This window comes from Ranitomeya variabilis, chromosome 3, assembly GCF_051348905.1.
Source record: "Ranitomeya variabilis isolate aRanVar5 chromosome 3, aRanVar5.hap1, whole genome shotgun sequence".
Classification (NCBI taxonomy): domain Eukaryota; kingdom Metazoa; phylum Chordata; class Amphibia; order Anura; family Dendrobatidae; genus Ranitomeya; species Ranitomeya variabilis.
In genome coordinates, this window is record NC_135234.1 from 14,063,740 (window position 1) to 14,081,851 (window position 18,112).

Below are 18,112 nucleotides of genomic sequence, written 5' to 3' on the forward strand. Positions count from 1 at the left end.
ATGTCCGGGCCCGTCTGAAGTTTGCTAGAGAGCATTTGGATGATCCAGAGGAGTTTTGGGAGAATGTCCTATGGTCTGATGAAACCAAACTGGAACTGTTTGGTAGAAACACAACTTGTCGTGTTTGGAGGAAAAATAATACTGAGTTGCATCCATCAAACACCATACCTACTGTAAAGCATGGTGGTGGAAACATCATGCTTTGGGGCTGTTTCTCTGCAAAGGGGCCAGGACGACTGATCCGGGTACATGAAAGAATGAATGGGGCCATGTATCGTGAGATTTTGAGTGCAAACCTCCTTCCATCAGCAAGGGCATTGAAGATGAAACGTGGCTGGGTCTTTCAACATGACAATGATCCAAAGCACACCGCCAGGGCAACGAAGGAGTGGCTTCGTAAGAAGCATTTCAAGGTCCTGGAGTGGCCTAGCCAGTCTCCAGATCTCAACCCTATAGAAAACCTTTGGAGGGAGTTGAAAGTCCGTGTTGCCAAGCGAAAAGCCAAAAACATCACTGCTCTAGAGGAGATCTGCATGGAGGAATGGGCCAACATACCAACAACAGTGTGTGGCAACCTTGTGAAGACTTACAGAAAACGTTTGACCTCTGTCACTGCCAACAAAGGATATATTACAAAGTATTGAGATGAAATTTTGTTTCTGACCAAATACTTATTTTCCACCATAATATGCAAATAAAATGATAAAAAAACAGACAATATGATTTTCTGGATTTTTTTTTCTCAGTTTGTCTCCCATAGTTGAGGTCTACCTATGATGTAAATTACAGACGCCTCTCATTTTTTTAAGTGGTGGAACTTGCACTATTGCTGACTGACTAAATACTTTTTTGCCCCACTGTATAGCGGTATACACTGTATAATGGCAGACATATAGCGGCATAAACCGTATAGCGTCAGACATATAGCGGTATACACTGTATAATGGCAGAAATACAGCCATATACACTGTATAATGGCAGACATATAGCGGCATAAACCGTATAGCGTCAGACATATAGCGGTATACACTGTATAATGGCAGACATATACCCGTATACACTGTGGCAGACATATAGTGGTATACACTGTATAGTGGCAGACATATTGTGGTATACACTGTATAATGGCAGACATATTGTGGTATACACTGTATAATGGCAGACATATAGCGGTATACACTGTATAATGGCAGACATATAGCGGTATACACTGTATAGTGGCAGACATATAGCGGTATACACTGTATAATGGCAGACATATAGCCGTATGCACTGTATAGTGGCAGACATATAGCGGTATACACTGTATAATGGCAGACATAGTGGTATACACTGTATAGTGGCAGACATATAGCGGTATACACTGTATAGTGGCAGACATATAGCGGTATACACTGTATAATGGCAGACATATAGCCGTATGCACTGTATAGTGGCAGACATATAGTGGTATACACTGTATAGTGGCAGACATATAGCGGTATACACTGTATAGTGGCAGACATATAGCCGTATGCACTGTATAGTGGCAGACATATAGCGGTATACACTGTATAATGGCAGACATAGTGGTATACACTGTATAGTGGCAGACATATAGCGGTATACGCTGTATAGTGGCAGACATATAGCGGTATACACTGTATAATGGCAGACATATAGCCGTATGCACTGTATAGTGGCAGACATATAGCGGTATACACTGTATAGTGGCAGACATATAGCGGTATACACTGTATAGTGGCAGACATAGCGGTATACACTGTATAGTGGCAGACATATAGTGGTATACACTGTATAATGGCAGACATATAGCGGTATACACTGTATAATGGCAGACATATAGCGGTATACAATGTATAATGGCAGACATATAGCCGTATGCACTGTATAGTGGCAGACATATAGCCGTATGCACTGTATAGTGGCAGACATATAGCGGTATACACTGTATAGTGGCAGACATATAGCGGTATACACTGTATAGTGGCAGACATAGCGGTATACACTGTATAGTGGCAGACATATAGTGGTATACACTGTATAATGGCAGACATATAGCGGTATACACTGTATAATGGCAGACATATAGCGGTATACACTGTATAGTGGCAGACATATAGCGGTATACACTGTATAGTGGCAGACATAGCGGTATACACTGTATAGTGGCAGACATATAGTGGTATACACTGTATAGTGGCAGACATATAGCGGTATACACTGTATAATGGCAGACATATAGCGGTATACAATGTATAATGGCAGACATATAGCCGTATGCACTGTATAGTGGCAGACATATAGCGGTATACACTGTATAGTGGCAGACATATAGCGGTATACACTGTATAGTGGCAGACATATAGCGGTATACACTGTATAGTGGCAGACATATAGTGGTATACACTGTATAATGGCAGACATATAGCGGTATACACTGTATAATGGCAGACATATAGCGGTATACACTGTATAATGGCAGACATATAGCGGTATACAATGTATAATGGCAGACATATAGCCGTATGCACTGTATAGTGGCAGACATATAGCCGTATGCACTGTATAGTGGCAGACATATAGCGGTATACACTGTATAATGGCAGACATATAGCGGTATACACTGTATAATGGCAGACATATAGCGGTATACACTGTATAATGGCAGACATATAGCGGTATACACTGTATAATGGCAGACATATAGCCGTATGCACTGTATAGTGGCAGACATATAGCGGTATACACTGTATAATGGCAGACATAGTGGTATACACTGTATAGTGGCAGACATATAGCGGTATACACTGTATAGTGGCAGACATATAGCGGTATACACTGTATAATGGCAGACATATAGCGGTATACACTGTATAATGGCAGACATATAGCGGTATACACTGTATAATGGCAGACATATAGCCGTATGCACTGTATAGTGGCAGACATATAGTGGTATACACTGTATAGTGGCAGACATATAGCGGTATACACTGTATAGTGGCAGACATATAGCGGTATACACTGTATAGTGGCAGACATATAGCGGTATACACTGTATAGTGGCAGACATATAGTGGTATACACTGTATAATGGCAGACATATAGTGGTATACACTGTATAATGGCAGACATATAGCCGTATGCACTGTATAGTGGCAGACATATAGCGGTATACACTGTATAGTGGCAGACATATAGCGGTATACACTGTATAGTGGCAGACATATAGCGGTATACACTGTATAGTGGCAGACATATAGTGGTATACACTGTATAATGGCAGACATATAGCGGTATACACTGTATAGTGGCAGACATATAGCGGTATACACTGTATAGTGGCAGACATATAGCGGTATACACTGTATAGTGGCAGACATATAGCGGTATACACTGTATAGTGGCAGACATATAGCGGTATACACTGTATAGTGGCAGACATATAGCGGTATACACTGTATAGTGGCAGACATATAGTGGTATACACTGTATAATGGCAGACATATAGCGGTATACACTGTGGCAGACATCAGATACCAGAGCCTTTCTGCAGAGTCCATGAACGTACATGACTCCGGCAATTACAATGTGACATTTACCCGCCTGGTCCGAGACGTTCTCCCTCCACAATAACCCGGCGTGATGTGCAGACAGATCTATTATCATTATTGGATTGTTCCCGGCTCCGGTGTCTGCCTGACCACCACGATTACACGTGTGCACCGCGATATGTGGCTTACACGCTGATGGACCCAGAATATGGGGAACACCGGCAGCGTGCACAATGTGCGACCGGCCACTGCTGCTGCCGTCCACCCCTGGTCTTCTGGGGTGTCCTCTTGTCGGTGGCAGAGGAGCTTCAGGGCAACCAACGCTGTAACTTCTTCACCCTTATTACCTGTGACTTGATGCTCCTGGGCCCTAATGGAAAATCAGTAGCAGGGCCCCAACATACAGATAGTAAAATGTGGCCCCCCCCAGGAATCGAGCCCAGGAGCAAGGCCCACCTTTAACCTTTTGATTGCTTTACTCTGGCCTTAGCTTCACGGTAGGGCCACGAATGGTCTGGGATGGACACGTATATGTTTGCACCATTGTCTCAATCACTTCATAGACTGGGGAGTGTTGTAAAGGTTATACTAAAGCAAAAAAAAAACAATTACTGAAAGCCGAAGGGTTAAAAAAAAATCTATATTCCATAAATCAGCTGAGAGGAGCCCCCCCAAAAAAACAGATTTATAAACTGTGCAGTTAGATGCAGCTCACTGATACATTCTCAGTTAGCTCACCCTGACATGACCGCGCACGTGGCCTGGGGCCTGGCGGCTCCCAATAATAAGCTCTACAGTTTTGGACTCGCAGTTCTCCTCTATATTCCATACATTTCCCGGATGGGACAACCCATTTAAGAAAGGGCATACAGGGGCTGCTCACAAAATTAGAATATCATCAAAAATTTAATTTATTTCAGTTCTTCAATACAAAAAGTGAATCTCCTATATTCTATAGAGTCATTACACACAGTGATCTATTTCATGTTTATTTCTGTTAATGTTGATGATTATGGCTTGCAGCCAATGAAAACCCAGAACTCATTATCTCAGGAAATTAGAATAATTAACAATAAACACCTGTAAAGGTTCCTAAGTGTTTATAAAGGTCCTCAGTCGGTGTCAGTAGCTCCACAATCATGGGGAACATTTCAGATTTTACAATCATTTTTCAAGCTGGTGTTATAAAGTATTCTAATATACTGAGATAGTGACTTTTGGGTTTTCATTGGCTGTAAGCCATAATCATCAACATTAACAGAAATAAACATGTGAAATAGATCACTCTGTGTAATGACTCTATAGAATATAGGAGTTTTATTTTGTTTCTATTGAAGAACTGAAATAAATTCACTTTTTGATGCTTTTCTAATTTAGTGAGAAGCGCCTATAGATTTGGAGGTGGACAGTCAGGGGTCTATGTCAGAATAGTGGGGACATTGTATATGGCACTGTTAGTGGGGACATTGTATATGGCACTGTTAGTGGGGACATTGTATATGGCACTGTTAGTGGGGACATTGTATATGGCACTGTTAGTGGGGACATTGTATATGGCACTGTTAGTGGGGACATTGTATATGGCACTGTTAGTGGGGACATTGTATATGGCACTGTTAGTGGGGACACTGTATATGGCACTGTTAGTGGGGACATTGTATATGGCACTGTTAGTGGGGACATTGTATATGGCACTGTTAGTGGGGACATTGTATATGGCACTGTTAGTGGGGACACTGTATATGGCACTGTTAGTGGGGACATTGTATATGGCACTGTTAGTGGGGACATTGTATATGGCACTGTTAGTGGGGACATTGTATATGGCACTGTTAGTGGGGGCATTGTATATGGCACTGTTAGTGGGGACACAGTATATGGCACTGTTAGAGGAGACACTGTCTGTGGAGCCTACACAAATGGCATTTTCTTGCCCCATGCCCAGAGAGGGAAGGTGCACTGTGCCCATGGTGATCTGCACATAGTCATTTCCCCTATTCCCCAGCAATGAGGGGTGGGCGCTGATATCGAGAGCAGAAGACCTAAGATTAGGGAACTTGCACAGTGGCGGCTGAGGCTGGGCGAGATGCATATGTTCCTCTTTCCGTCTCCATTGTTGCAGGCAGCCACTTCACCATCTCTGCTCCACTATGTGCTGTATCTCCTGCCAGTCTGTGGGCATCCTGCCAATCCAAGCTGGCATGTAACATGTTTGTACAGAAAGCCACATTACAATCGTTTATTGTCCGTTTGCTAGGAGACACCGGCTCGGTGTGGAACGGGGAAGTCTTGTTTGTGCTGTAAACTATGCAAACAGAATAGGTGGTGAGGAGAAGGCGTTGTTCTATACATATGTACCGCAAACTGCCAGCATGAGCCGTGCCAAGACAGCCGATGCCAGGGTAATGCCCCGATCCAACGATGCCAGGGTAATGCCCCGATCCAACCGATGCCAGGGTAATGCCCCAATCCAACCAATGCCAGGGTACTGCCCCGATCCAATGATGCCAGGGTAATGCCCCGATCCAACCGATGCCAGGGTAATGCCCCGATCCAAACAATACCAGGGTAATGCCCCGATCCAACGATGCCAGGGTAATGCCCCAATCCAACCGATGCCAGGGTAATGCCCCGATCCAACCGATGCCAGGGTAATGCCCCGATCCAACCAATGCCAGGGTACTGCCCCGATCCAATGATGCCAGGGTAATGCCCCGATCCAACCGATGCCAGGGTAATGCCCCGATCCAAACAATACCAGGGTAATGCCCCGATCCAACGATGCCAGGGTAATGCCCCGATCCAACCGATGCCAGGGTAATGCCCCGATCCAACCGATGCCAGGGTAATGCCCCGATCCAACCAATGCCAGGGTACTGCCCCGATCCAATGATGCCAGGGTAATGCCCCGATCCAACCGATGCCAGGGTAATGCCCCGATCCAAACAATACCAGGGTAATGCCCCGATCCAACGATGCCAGGGTAATGCCCCGATCCAACCGATGCCAGGGTAATGCCCCGATCCAACCAATGCCAGGGTACTGCCCCGATCCAATGATGCCAGGGTAATGCCCCGATCCAACCGATGCCAGGGTAATGCCCCGATCCAAACAATACCAGGGTACTGCCCCGATCCAATGATGCCAGGGTAATGCCCCGATCCAATGATGCCAGGGTAATGCCCAGATCCAATGATGCCAGGGTACTATCCTGATCCAACGAAGCTAGGGTACTATCCCGATCCAACGAAGCCGACGCGAAACGCGCGTTGGGGCAACAGTGTGGATCCCTTTTGACGCCAGTGCATGGGTAAGAACTTGGGGAGGGGTGACTTGTGACCTCAATGACACTTTTGAGCCTGTGTACAGGGCTTAGCAACTGTCCCATACTATTTTATTATACCCCCGGTTTAATGCCCTTCTACCTCTGCACTATGCATTTTATGGTGGTATATGACATCTTTTGTGATCCACACTAGTTTTTTGGTCTGTGCTACCTGGTTTCTCTCTATCTGAACTAGTCTGTATTTGTGTATTTATTGACTTGTACAAATTCAATTATTGTGATTTTGTGACATAATAAAATTGTGATATATTTATTTATGGACATGTACTCCATTGTTTTCTTTTTTTATGAAGCCAGGGTAATGCCCAGATCCAACCAATGCCAGGGTACTGCCCCGATCCAACGAAGCCAGGGTAATGCCCCGATCCAACGATGCCAGGGTAATGCCCCGATCCAACGATGCCAGGGTACTATCCTGATCCAACGAAGCCAGGGTAATGCCCAGATCCAACCAATGCCAGGGTACTGCCCCGATCCAACGATGCCAGGGTAATGCCCCGATCCAACGATGCCAGGGTACTGCCCCGATCCAACGATGCCAGGGTACTGCCCTGATCCAACGATGCCAGGGTAATGCCCCGATCCAACGATGCCAGGGTAATGCCCCGATCCAACGATGCCAGGGTACTATCCTGATCCAACGAAGCCAGGGTAATGCCCAGATCCAACCAATGCCAGGGTACTGCCCCGATCCAACGATGCCAGGGTAATGCCCCGATCCAACAATGCCAGGGTACTGCCCCGATCCAACGATGCCAGGGTACTGCCCTGATCCAACGATGCCAGGGTAATGCCCCGATCCAACGATGCCAGGGTAATGCCCCGATCCAACGATGACAGGGTAATGCCCCGATCCAACGATGCCAGGGTAATGCCCCGATCCAACGATGCCAGGGTAATGCCCCGATCCAACGATGCCAGGGTAATGCCCCGATCCAACGATGACAGGGTAATGCCCCGATCCAACGATGCCAGGGTAATGCCCCGATCCAACGATGCCAGGGTACTGCCCCGATCTAACGATGCCAGGGTAATGCCCAGATCCAACGAAGCCAGGGTAATGCCCCGATCCAATGATGCCAGGGTAATGCCCAGATCCAACGAAGCCAGGGTAATGCCCCGATCCAATGATGCCAGGGTAATGCCCAGATCCAACCGATGCCAGGGTAATGCCCCGATCCAACGAAGCCAGGGTACTGCCCCGATCCAACGATGCCAGGGTAATGCCCGACCCTGGGATCTGAAGGCGAAGGACATATTTCTGCTATAGGGCTACGGCTGCAGTGGCCATGCGTGGGGGTGAAGTTACTAAGTGTCGCCATCTACCGCAAAAAGTTTGTACAGTTTTCCAGAAAACTTTAATAAAGATTCTATAACAACACTGTGGTCCCAGAATGTGGAAGGTTTTGTGCCTTTTTTCCTGACCATTCCAAACAGGGAAGAAGGAAAGGAGTCTGAGTCATCGACTCTCTCTACATTACATAATTCTGCTCATATGGCAGAAACATGAGGCCAATTACAGCTCCGGCTTCATAATATCTATTTTTACAAACCTAAAAAAGAGTCAAGTGGGAACACAAAATAGCTGGAAAAGCAGGACGGCCTCTGCAGGAAATGAACTACAGATGGAACGTGTCAAATCTTCAATTAACACTTGCATATATGAAAAAAAAACTATTATTAGCTGCAGTACCACTCCTGACCACAGGGAGTGCTGTTCAGAGGAAACATTACCATGAGCAACAGAGAAAACAATACAGTTTTATCCTCAGACTTCAGCAATTCTCTATACTGCCACAAAGTGGTAGAAAAATGACCGACTGGATACGTGGCCAGCATCAAAAGGGAACAACCACACGGCCACAGCGTCTGATTACAGGTCAGCGATTATACTGCCCCAATGGAATTTATATCATACTAGCTGTACTACCCGGCTTCGCCCGGGTTAATGACTGCTGTTAGCAAAATAGAATGTGTTAACAAAAATTTATTCTGCACACAAAAACCACAAAACAAATAGATAGAAATGTAATTATTAAAAGGCAAAAACTAAGCAAATAGAAGCATTTCACAACATATATTAGCTTTGTTATACTGAGAATGTCTTTGTTGCCTATATTAACCAATCAGAGCTCAGGTTAATTAACTGTAGCAAAATAGAAGCTGAGCTGTGATTGGTTGCTATTGGCAGCCTGATAAATCCCCAGCCAACAGGAAGCCCTCCCCCCTGGCAGTATATATTAGCTCACACATACACATAATAGACTGGTCATGTGACTGACAGCTGCCGTATTTCCTATATGGTACATTTGTTGCTCTTGTAGTTTGCTTATTAATCAGATTTTTATTTTTGAAGGACAATACCAGACTTGTGTGTGTTTTAGGGCGAGTTTTATGTGTCAAGTTGTGTGTGTTGAGTTGCGTGTGGCGACATGCATGTAGCGACTTTTGTGAGATGAGTTTTGTGTGGCGACATGCGTGTAGCAACATTTTGTGTGTTGAGTTGCATGTGACAGGTTAGTGTAGCAAGTTGTGTGCAGCAAGATTTGTGCATGGCGAGTTTTGCGCGTGGCAAGTTTTATGTGTGGTGCATTTTGAGTATGTGCAAGTTTTGTGTGAGGCAACTTTTGCATGTGGTGCAACTTTTGTACATGTGGCAATTTTTCTGTGTGTGCAAGTTTTGCATGAGGTGAGTTTTCCATGAGGTGAGTTTTGCACGTGTGGCGAGTTTTGCGTGAGCCTAGTTTTGCATATGGCGAGTTTTGCATGTAGCGAGTTTTGAGTGGTGACTTTTGTGTTTCGACTTTTATGTGGCGAGGTTGGTGTGTGTGTGTGGTGAAATGTGTGCTGAGGGTGGTATATGTGTTCAAGCACGTGGTAGTGTGTGGCGCATTTTGTGTTTGTGTTCATATCCCCGTGTGTGGTGAGTATCCCATGTCGGGGCCCCACCTTAGCAACTGTACGGTATATACTCTTTGTCGCCATCGCTCTCATTCTTTAAGTCCTCATTGTTCACATCTGGCAGCTGTCAATTTTCCTCCAACACTTTTCCCTTCACTTTTTCCCCATTATGTAGATAGGAGCAAAATTGTTTGGTGAATTGGAACGCGCGGGGTTAAAATTTCACCTCACAACATAGCCTATGACGCTCTCGGGGTCCAGACGTGTGACTGTGCAAAATTTTGTGGCTGTAGCTGCGACGGTACAGATGCCAATCCCGGACATACACACATACATACATACACACATTCAGCTTTATATATTAGATATACCTGTATGTAATCTCCTGTATATAGTATATACCTGTGTGTCATCTCACCTATATATAGTATATATCTGTGTGTCATCTCCTGTATATAGTATATACCTGTATGTCATCTCCTCCTATACATAGCATATACCTGTGTCATCTCCTCCTGTATATACTATATACCTGTAGGTAATCTGCTCCTGTATATAGTATATACCTGTGTGTCATCTCCTCCTGTATATAGTATATACCTGTATGTCATCTCCTCCTGTATGTAGTATGTACCTGTATGTCATCTCCTCCTCTATATAGTATATACCTGTGTGTCATCTCTCCTGTATATAGTATATATCTGTGTGTCATCTCCTCCTGTATATAGTATATACCTGTGTGTCATCTCCCCTGTAAATAGTATATACCTGTGTGTCATCTCCTGTATATAGTATATAGCTGTATGCCATCTCCTCCTGTATTAGCCCTCGTTCACACGTTATTTGGTCAGTATTTTTACCTCAGTATTTGTAAGCTAAAATGGCAGCCTGATAAATCCCCAGCCAACAGTAAGCCCACCCCCTGGCAGTATATATTAGCTCACACATACACATAATAGACTGGTCATGTGACTGACAGCTGCCGGATTCCTATATGGTACATTTGTTGCTCTTGTAGTTTGTCTGCTTATTAATCAGATTTTTATTTTTGAAGGATACCAGACTTGTGTGTGTTTTAGGGCGAGTTTCGTGTGTCAAGTTGTGTGTGTTGAGTTGCGTGTGGCGACATGCATGTAGGGACTTTTGTGAGATGAGTTTTGTGTGGCGACATGCGTGTAGCAACTTTTTGTGTGTCGAGTTGCATGTGACAGGTTAGTGTAGCAAGTTGTGTGCAGCAAGTTTTGCGCATGGCGAGTTTTGCGCGTGGCGAGTTTTATGTGTGGTGCCTTTTGAGTATGTGCAAGTTTTGTGTGAGGCAACTTTTGCATGTGTTGCAACTTTTGTGCATGTGGCAATTTTTCTGCGTGTGGCAATTTTTCTGCGTGTGCAAGTTTTGCGTGTGGCGAGTTTTGCACGTGTGGCGAGTTTTGCATGTGGAGAGTTTTGCGCGTGGCGAGTTTTGAGCGGCGACTTTTGTGTTTCTACTTTTATGTGGCGAGGTTGGTGTATGTGTGGTGAAATGTGCACTGAGGGTGGTATATGTGTTCGAGCACGTGGTAGTGTGTGGCGCATTTTGTGTGTGTGTTCATATCCCCGTGGTGGTGTGATTATCCCATGTTGGGGCCCCACCTTAGCAACTGTACAGTATATACTCTTTGGTGCCATCGCTGTCATTCTTTAAGTCCCCCTTGTTCACATCTGGCAGCTGTTAATTTGCCTCCAACACTTTTCCTTTCATTTTTTCCCCATTATGTAGATAGGGGCAAAATTGTTTGGTGACTTGGAAAGCGCGGGGTTAAAATTTCACCTCACAATATAGCTTTGACGCTCTCAGGGTCCAGACGTGTGACTGTGCAAAATTTTGTGCCTGTAGCTGCGACGCCTCCAACACTTTTCCTTTCACTTTTTCCCCATTATGTAGATAGGGGCAAAATTGTTTGGTGAATTGGAAAGCGCGGGGTTAAAATTTCACCTCACAACATAGCCTATGACGCTCTCGGGGTCCAGACGTGTGACTGTGCAAAATTTTGTGGCTGTAGCTGCTACGGTTCAGATGCCAATCCCGGACATACATACATACATACATACATACACACACACACACATTCAGCTTTATATATTAGACTAGCTGTACTACCCGGCTTCGCCCGGGTTAATGACTGCTGTTAGCAAAATAGAATGTGTTAACAAAAATTTATTCTGCACACAAAAACCACAAAACAAATAGATAGAAATGTAATTATTAAAAGGCAAAAACTAAGCAAATAGAAGCATTTCACAACATATATTAGCTTTGTTATACTGAGAATGTCTTTGTTGCCTATATTAACCAATCAGAGCTCAGGTTAATTAACTGTAGCAAAATAGAAGCTGAGCTGTGATTGGTTGCTATTGGCAGCCTGATAAATCCCCAGCCAACAGGAAGCCCTCCCCCCTGGCAGTATATATTAGCTCACACATACACATAATAGACAGGTCATGTGACTGACAGCTGCCGTATTTCCTATATGGTACATTTGTTGCTCTTGTAGTTTGCTTATTAATCAGATTTTTATTTTTGAAGGACAATACCAGACTTGTGTGTGTTTTAGGGCGAGTTTTATGTGTCAAGTTGTGTGTGTTGAGTTGCGTGTGGCGACATGCATGTAGCGACTTTTGTGAGATGAGTTTTGTGTGGCGACATGCGTGTAGCAACATTTTGTGTGTTGAGTTGCATGTGACAGGTTAGTGTAGCAAGTTGTGTGCAGCAAGATTTGTGCATGGCGAGTTTTGCGCGTGGCGAGTTTTATGTGTGGTGCATTTTGAGTATGTGCAAGTTTTGTGTGAGGCAACTTTTGCATGTGGTGCAACTTTTGTACATGTGGCAATTTTTCTGTGTGTGCAAGTTTTGCATGAGGTGAGTTTTCCATGAGGTGAGTTTTGCACGTGTGGCGAGTTTTGCGTGAGCCTAGTTTTGCATATGGCGAGTTTTGCATGTAGCGAGTTTTGAGTGGTGACTTTTGTGTTTCGACTTTTATGTGGCGAGGTTGGTGTGTGTGTGTGGTGAAATGTGTGCTGAGGGTGGTATATGTGTTCAAGCACGTGGTAGTGTGTGGCGCATTTTGTGTTTGTGTTCATATCCCCGTGTGTGGTGAGTATCCCATGTCGGGGCCCCACCTTAGCAACTGTACGGTATATACTCTTTGTCGCCATCGCTCTCATTCTTTAAGTCCTCATTGTTCACATCTGGCAGCTGTCAATTTTCCTCCAACACTTTTCCCTTCACTTTTTCCCCATTATGTAGATAGGAGCAAAATTGTTTGGTGAATTGGAACGCGCGGGGTTAAAATTTCACCTCACAACATAGCCTATGACGCTCTCGGGGTCCAGACGTGTGACTGTGCAAAATTTTGTGGCTGTAGCTGCGACGGTACAGATGCCAATCCCGGACATACACACATACATACATACACACATTCAGCTTTATATATTAGATATACCTGTATGTAATCTCCTGTATATAGTATATACCTGTGTGTCATCTCACCTATATATAGTATATATCTGTGTGTCATCTCCTGTATATAGTATATACCTGTATGTCATCTCCTCCTATACATAGCATATACCTGTGTCATCTCCTCCTGTATATACTATATACCTGTAGGTAATCTGCTCCTGTATATAGTATATACCTGTGTGTCATCTCCTCCTGTATATAGTATATACCTGTATGTCATCTCCTCCTGTATGTAGTATGTACCTGTATGTCATCTCCTCCTCTATATAGTATATACCTGTGTGTCATCTCTCCTGTATATAGTATATATCTGTGTGTCATCTCCTCCTGTATATAGTATATACCTGTGTGTCATCTCCCCTGTAAATAGTATATACCTGTGTGTCATCTCCTGTATATAGTATATAGCTGTATGCCATCTCCTCCTGTATTAGCCCTCGTTCACACGTTATTTGGTCAGTATTTTTACCTCAGTATTTGTAAGCTAAAATGGCAGCCTGATAAATCCCCAGCCAACAGTAAGCCCACCCCCTGGCAGTATATATTAGCTCACACATACACATAATAGACTGGTCATGTGACTGACAGCTGCCGGATTCCTATATGGTACATTTGTTGCTCTTGTAGTTTGTCTGCTTATTAATCAGATTTTTATTTTTGAAGGATACCAGACTTGTGTGTGTTTTAGGGCGAGTTTCGTGTGTCAAGTTGTGTGTGTTGAGTTGCGTGTGGCGACATGCATGTAGGGACTTTTGTGAGATGAGTTTTGTGTGGCGACATGCGTGTAGCAACTTTTTGTGTGTCGAGTTGCATGTGACAGGTTAGTGTAGCAAGTTGTGTGCAGCAAGTTTTGCGCATGGCGAGTTTTGCGCGTGGCGAGTTTTATGTGTGGTGCCTTTTGAGTATGTGCAAGTTTTGTGTGAGGCAACTTTTGCATGTGTTGCAACTTTTGTGCATGTGGCAATTTTTCTGCGTGTGGCAATTTTTCTGCGTGTGCAAGTTTTGCGTGTGGCGAGTTTTGCACGTGTGGCGAGTTTTGCATGTGGAGAGTTTTGCGCGTGGCGAGTTTTGAGCGGCGACTTTTGTGTTTCTACTTTTATGTGGCGAGGTTGGTGTATGTGTGGTGAAATGTGCACTGAGGGTGGTATATGTGTTCGAGCACGTGGTAGTGTGTGGCGCATTTTGTGTGTGTGTTCATATCCCCGTGGTGGTGTGATTATCCCATGTTGGGGCCCCACCTTAGCAACTGTACAGTATATACTCTTTGGTGCCATCGCTGTCATTCTTTAAGTCCCCCTTGTTCACATCTGGCAGCTGTTAATTTGCCTCCAACACTTTTCCTTTCATTTTTTCCCCATTATGTAGATAGGGGCAAAATTGTTTGGTGACTTGGAAAGCGCGGGGTTAAAATTTCACCTCACAATATAGCTTTGACGCTCTCAGGGTCCAGACGTGTGACTGTGCAAAATTTTGTGCCTGTAGCTGCGACGCCTCCAACACTTTTCCTTTCACTTTTTCCCCATTATGTAGATAGGGGCAAAATTGTTTGGTGAATTGGAAAGCGCGGGGTTAAAATTTCACCTCACAACATAGCCTATGACGCTCTCGGGGTCCAGACGTGTGACTGTGCAAAATTTTGTGGCTGTAGCTGCTACGGTTCAGATGCCAATCCCGGACATACATACATACATACATACATACATACACACACACACACATTCAGCTTTATATATTAGATGATACATCATTATCAAAAGTTTCCATAATCACTAATGGGTGGTAATAGTGACAAATCGAAACCAGACGACACTTCCGTTTATCAAGCAATTTTCACCCAACATACGTCTGTTTGAACAAAGACAAAAAAAGGAAGTGATCGTTCTGCGGCGGTGATTTCCCTAACAGTAAAGATGATAAGTTTTAATTCTCACCACAAAGTCATCATCACTGTCTCATGTATGAAAACCCGTCAGGAGATCCCAAATCATCGTGTTCTCAGTGTGTGGAGACAATTAGGGCCATTAGAGGGGGGTTATTTGGCGTGCACTCGGCCTAATGAGACGAGGTGCTGGTGTAATGTACCAAGAGGTCCTGAATTGGCAATTAATCAAATTCACCGCACTCTCTTTGGATATGTGAAAAAATTGCAACAGTTTATTCAACCTGATGGGAGCGTAACAGAATATTACAGCATATGCGATTAACAACGTTTCGGCTCAACCTGAGCCTTTCTCACGTTATCGCTTTCAGTAATACACTGGTAAATAGATGGATATGTAAATAGAGGTTCCCCTTGAGGAGGGTATGGACCTTGAAAATCAAGATGGAGAGCGGCGGTACCTGACATACGCTGACACTGAGCACAGCGCGGGAGCGCCGCTCTCCATCTTGATTGTACTGTAAGAGCGTTTACACTATAGAGCTCTGTACTGTAAGAGCGGTCACACTATAGAGCTCTGTACTGTAAGAGCGGTCACACTATAGAGCTCTGTACTGTAAGAGCGGTCACACTATAGAGCTCTGTACTGTAAGAACGGTCACACTATAGAGCTCTGTACTGTAAGTGAGGTCACACTATAGGGCTCTGTACTGTAAGAGCGGTCACACTATAGAGCTCTGTACTGTAAGAGCGGTCACACTATAGAGATCTGTACTGTAAGAGTGGTCACACTATAGAGCTCTGTACTGTAAGAGCGGTCACACTATAGAGCTCTGTACTGTAAGAACGGTCACACTATAGAGCTCTGTACTGTAAGAGAGGTCACACTATAGGGCTCTGTACTGTAAGAGCGGTCACACTATAGAGCTCTGTACTGTAAGAGCGGTCACACTATAGAGCTCTGTACTGTAAGAGCGGTCACACTATAGAGCTCTGTACTGTAAGAGCGGTCACACTATAGAGCTCTGCACTGTAAGAGCTGTCACACTATAGAGCTCTGTACTGTAAGAGCGGTCACACTATAGAGCTGTGTACTGTAAGAGCGGTCACACTATAGAGCTCTGTACTGTAAGAGCGGTCACACTATAGAGCTCTGTACTGTAAGAGCGGTCACACTATAGAGCTCTGTACTGTAAGAGCGGTCACACTATAGAGCTCTGTACTGTAAGAGAGATCACACTATACAGCTCTGTACTGTAAGAGCGGTCACACTATAGAGCTCTGTACAGTAAGAGCGGTCACATTATAGAGCTCTGTACTGTAAGAGCGGTCACACTATAGAGCTCTGTACTGTAAGAGCGGTCACACTATATAGAGCTCTGTACTGTAAGAGCGGTCACACTATAGAGCTCTGTACTGTAAGAGAGATCACACTATAGAGCTCTGTACTGTAAGAGCGGTCACACTATAGAGCGCTGTACTGTAAGAGCGGTCACACTATAGAGATCTGTACTGTAAGAGCGGTCACACTATAGAGCTCTGTACTGTAAGAGCGGTCACACTATAGAGCTCTGTACTGTAAGAACGGTCACACTATAGAGCTCTGTACTGTAAGAGCGGTCACACTATAGAGCTCTGTACTGTAAGAGCGGTCACACTATAGAGCTCTGTACTGTAAGAACGGTCACACTATAGAGCTCTGTACTGTAAGAGAGGTCACACTATAGGGCTCTGTACTGTAATAGCGGTCACACTATAGAGCTCTGTACTGTAAGAGCGGTCACACTATAGAGCTCTGTACTGTAAGAGCGGTCACACTATAGAGCTCTGTACTGTAAGAGCGGTTACACTATAGAGCTCTGTACTGTAAGAGCGGTCACACTATAGAGCTCTGTACTGTAAGAGCGGTCACACTATAGAGCTCTGTACTGTAAGAGCGGTCACACTATAGAGCTCTGTACTGTAAGAGCGGTCACACTATAGAGCTCTGTACTGTAAGAGAGATCACACTATACAGCTCTGTACTGTAAGAGCGGTCACACTATAGAGCTCTGTACAGTAAGAGCGGTCACATTATAGAGCTCTGTACTGTAAGAGCGGTCACACTATAGAGCTCTGTACTGTAAGAGCGGTCACACTATATAGAGCTCTGTACTGTAAGAGCGGTCACACTATAGAGCTCTGTACTGTAAGAGAGATCACACTATAGAGCTCTGTACTGTAAGAGCGGTCACACTATAGAGCGCTGTACTGTAAGAGCGGTCACACTATAGAGATCTGTACTGTAAGAGCGGTCACACTATAGAGCTCTGTACTGTAAGAGCGGTCACACTATAGAGCTCTGTACTGTAAGAACGGTCACACTATAGAGCTCTGTACTGTAAGAGCGGTCACACTATAGAGCTCTGTACTGTAAGAGCGGTCACACTATAGAGCTCTGTACTGTAAGAGCGGTCACACTATAGAGCTCTGTACTGTAAGAGCGGTCACACTATAGAGCTCTGTACTGTAAGAGCGGTCACACTATAGAGCTCTGTACTGTAAGAGAGATCACACTATAGAGCTCTGTACTGTAAGAGCGGTCACACTATATAGAGCTCTGTACTGTAAGAGTGGTCACACTATAGAGCTCTGTACTGTAAGAGAGATCACACTATAGAGCTCTGTACTGTAAGAGCGGTCACACTATAGAGCGCTGTACTGTAAGAGCGGTCACACTATAGAGATCTGTACTGTAAGAGCGGTCACACTATAGAGCTCTGTACTGTAAGAGCGGTCACACTATAGAGCTCTGTACTGTAAGAACGGTCACACTATAGAGCTCTGTACTGTAAGAGCGGTCACACTATAGAGCTCTGTACTGTAAGAGCGGTCACACTATAGAGCTCTGTACTGTAAGAGCGGTCACACTATAGAGCTCTGTACTGTAA

At 44.5% G+C, this 18,112-nt stretch overlaps 1 protein-coding gene and 1 long non-coding RNA gene across 5 annotated transcripts in view; one reads left to right on the forward strand and one right to left on the reverse strand.

The window, feature by feature from the left end:
* ZBTB20 (zinc finger and BTB domain containing 20) overlaps positions 1–18,112 on the reverse strand; it is a 941,497-nt gene that overhangs the window by 487,867 nt on the left and 435,518 nt on the right. The gene's annotated exons all lie outside the window — the stretch shown is intronic.
* The window catches only part of LOC143817888 (uncharacterized), a 28,134-nt gene continuing 18,694 nt past the window's right edge, over positions 8,673–18,112 (forward strand). The window contains exon 1 of the long non-coding RNA XR_013224193.1: positions 8,673–8,782. This is a non-coding gene — a long non-coding RNA (uncharacterized LOC143817888). The remainder of the gene's footprint in view (positions 8,783–18,112) is intronic.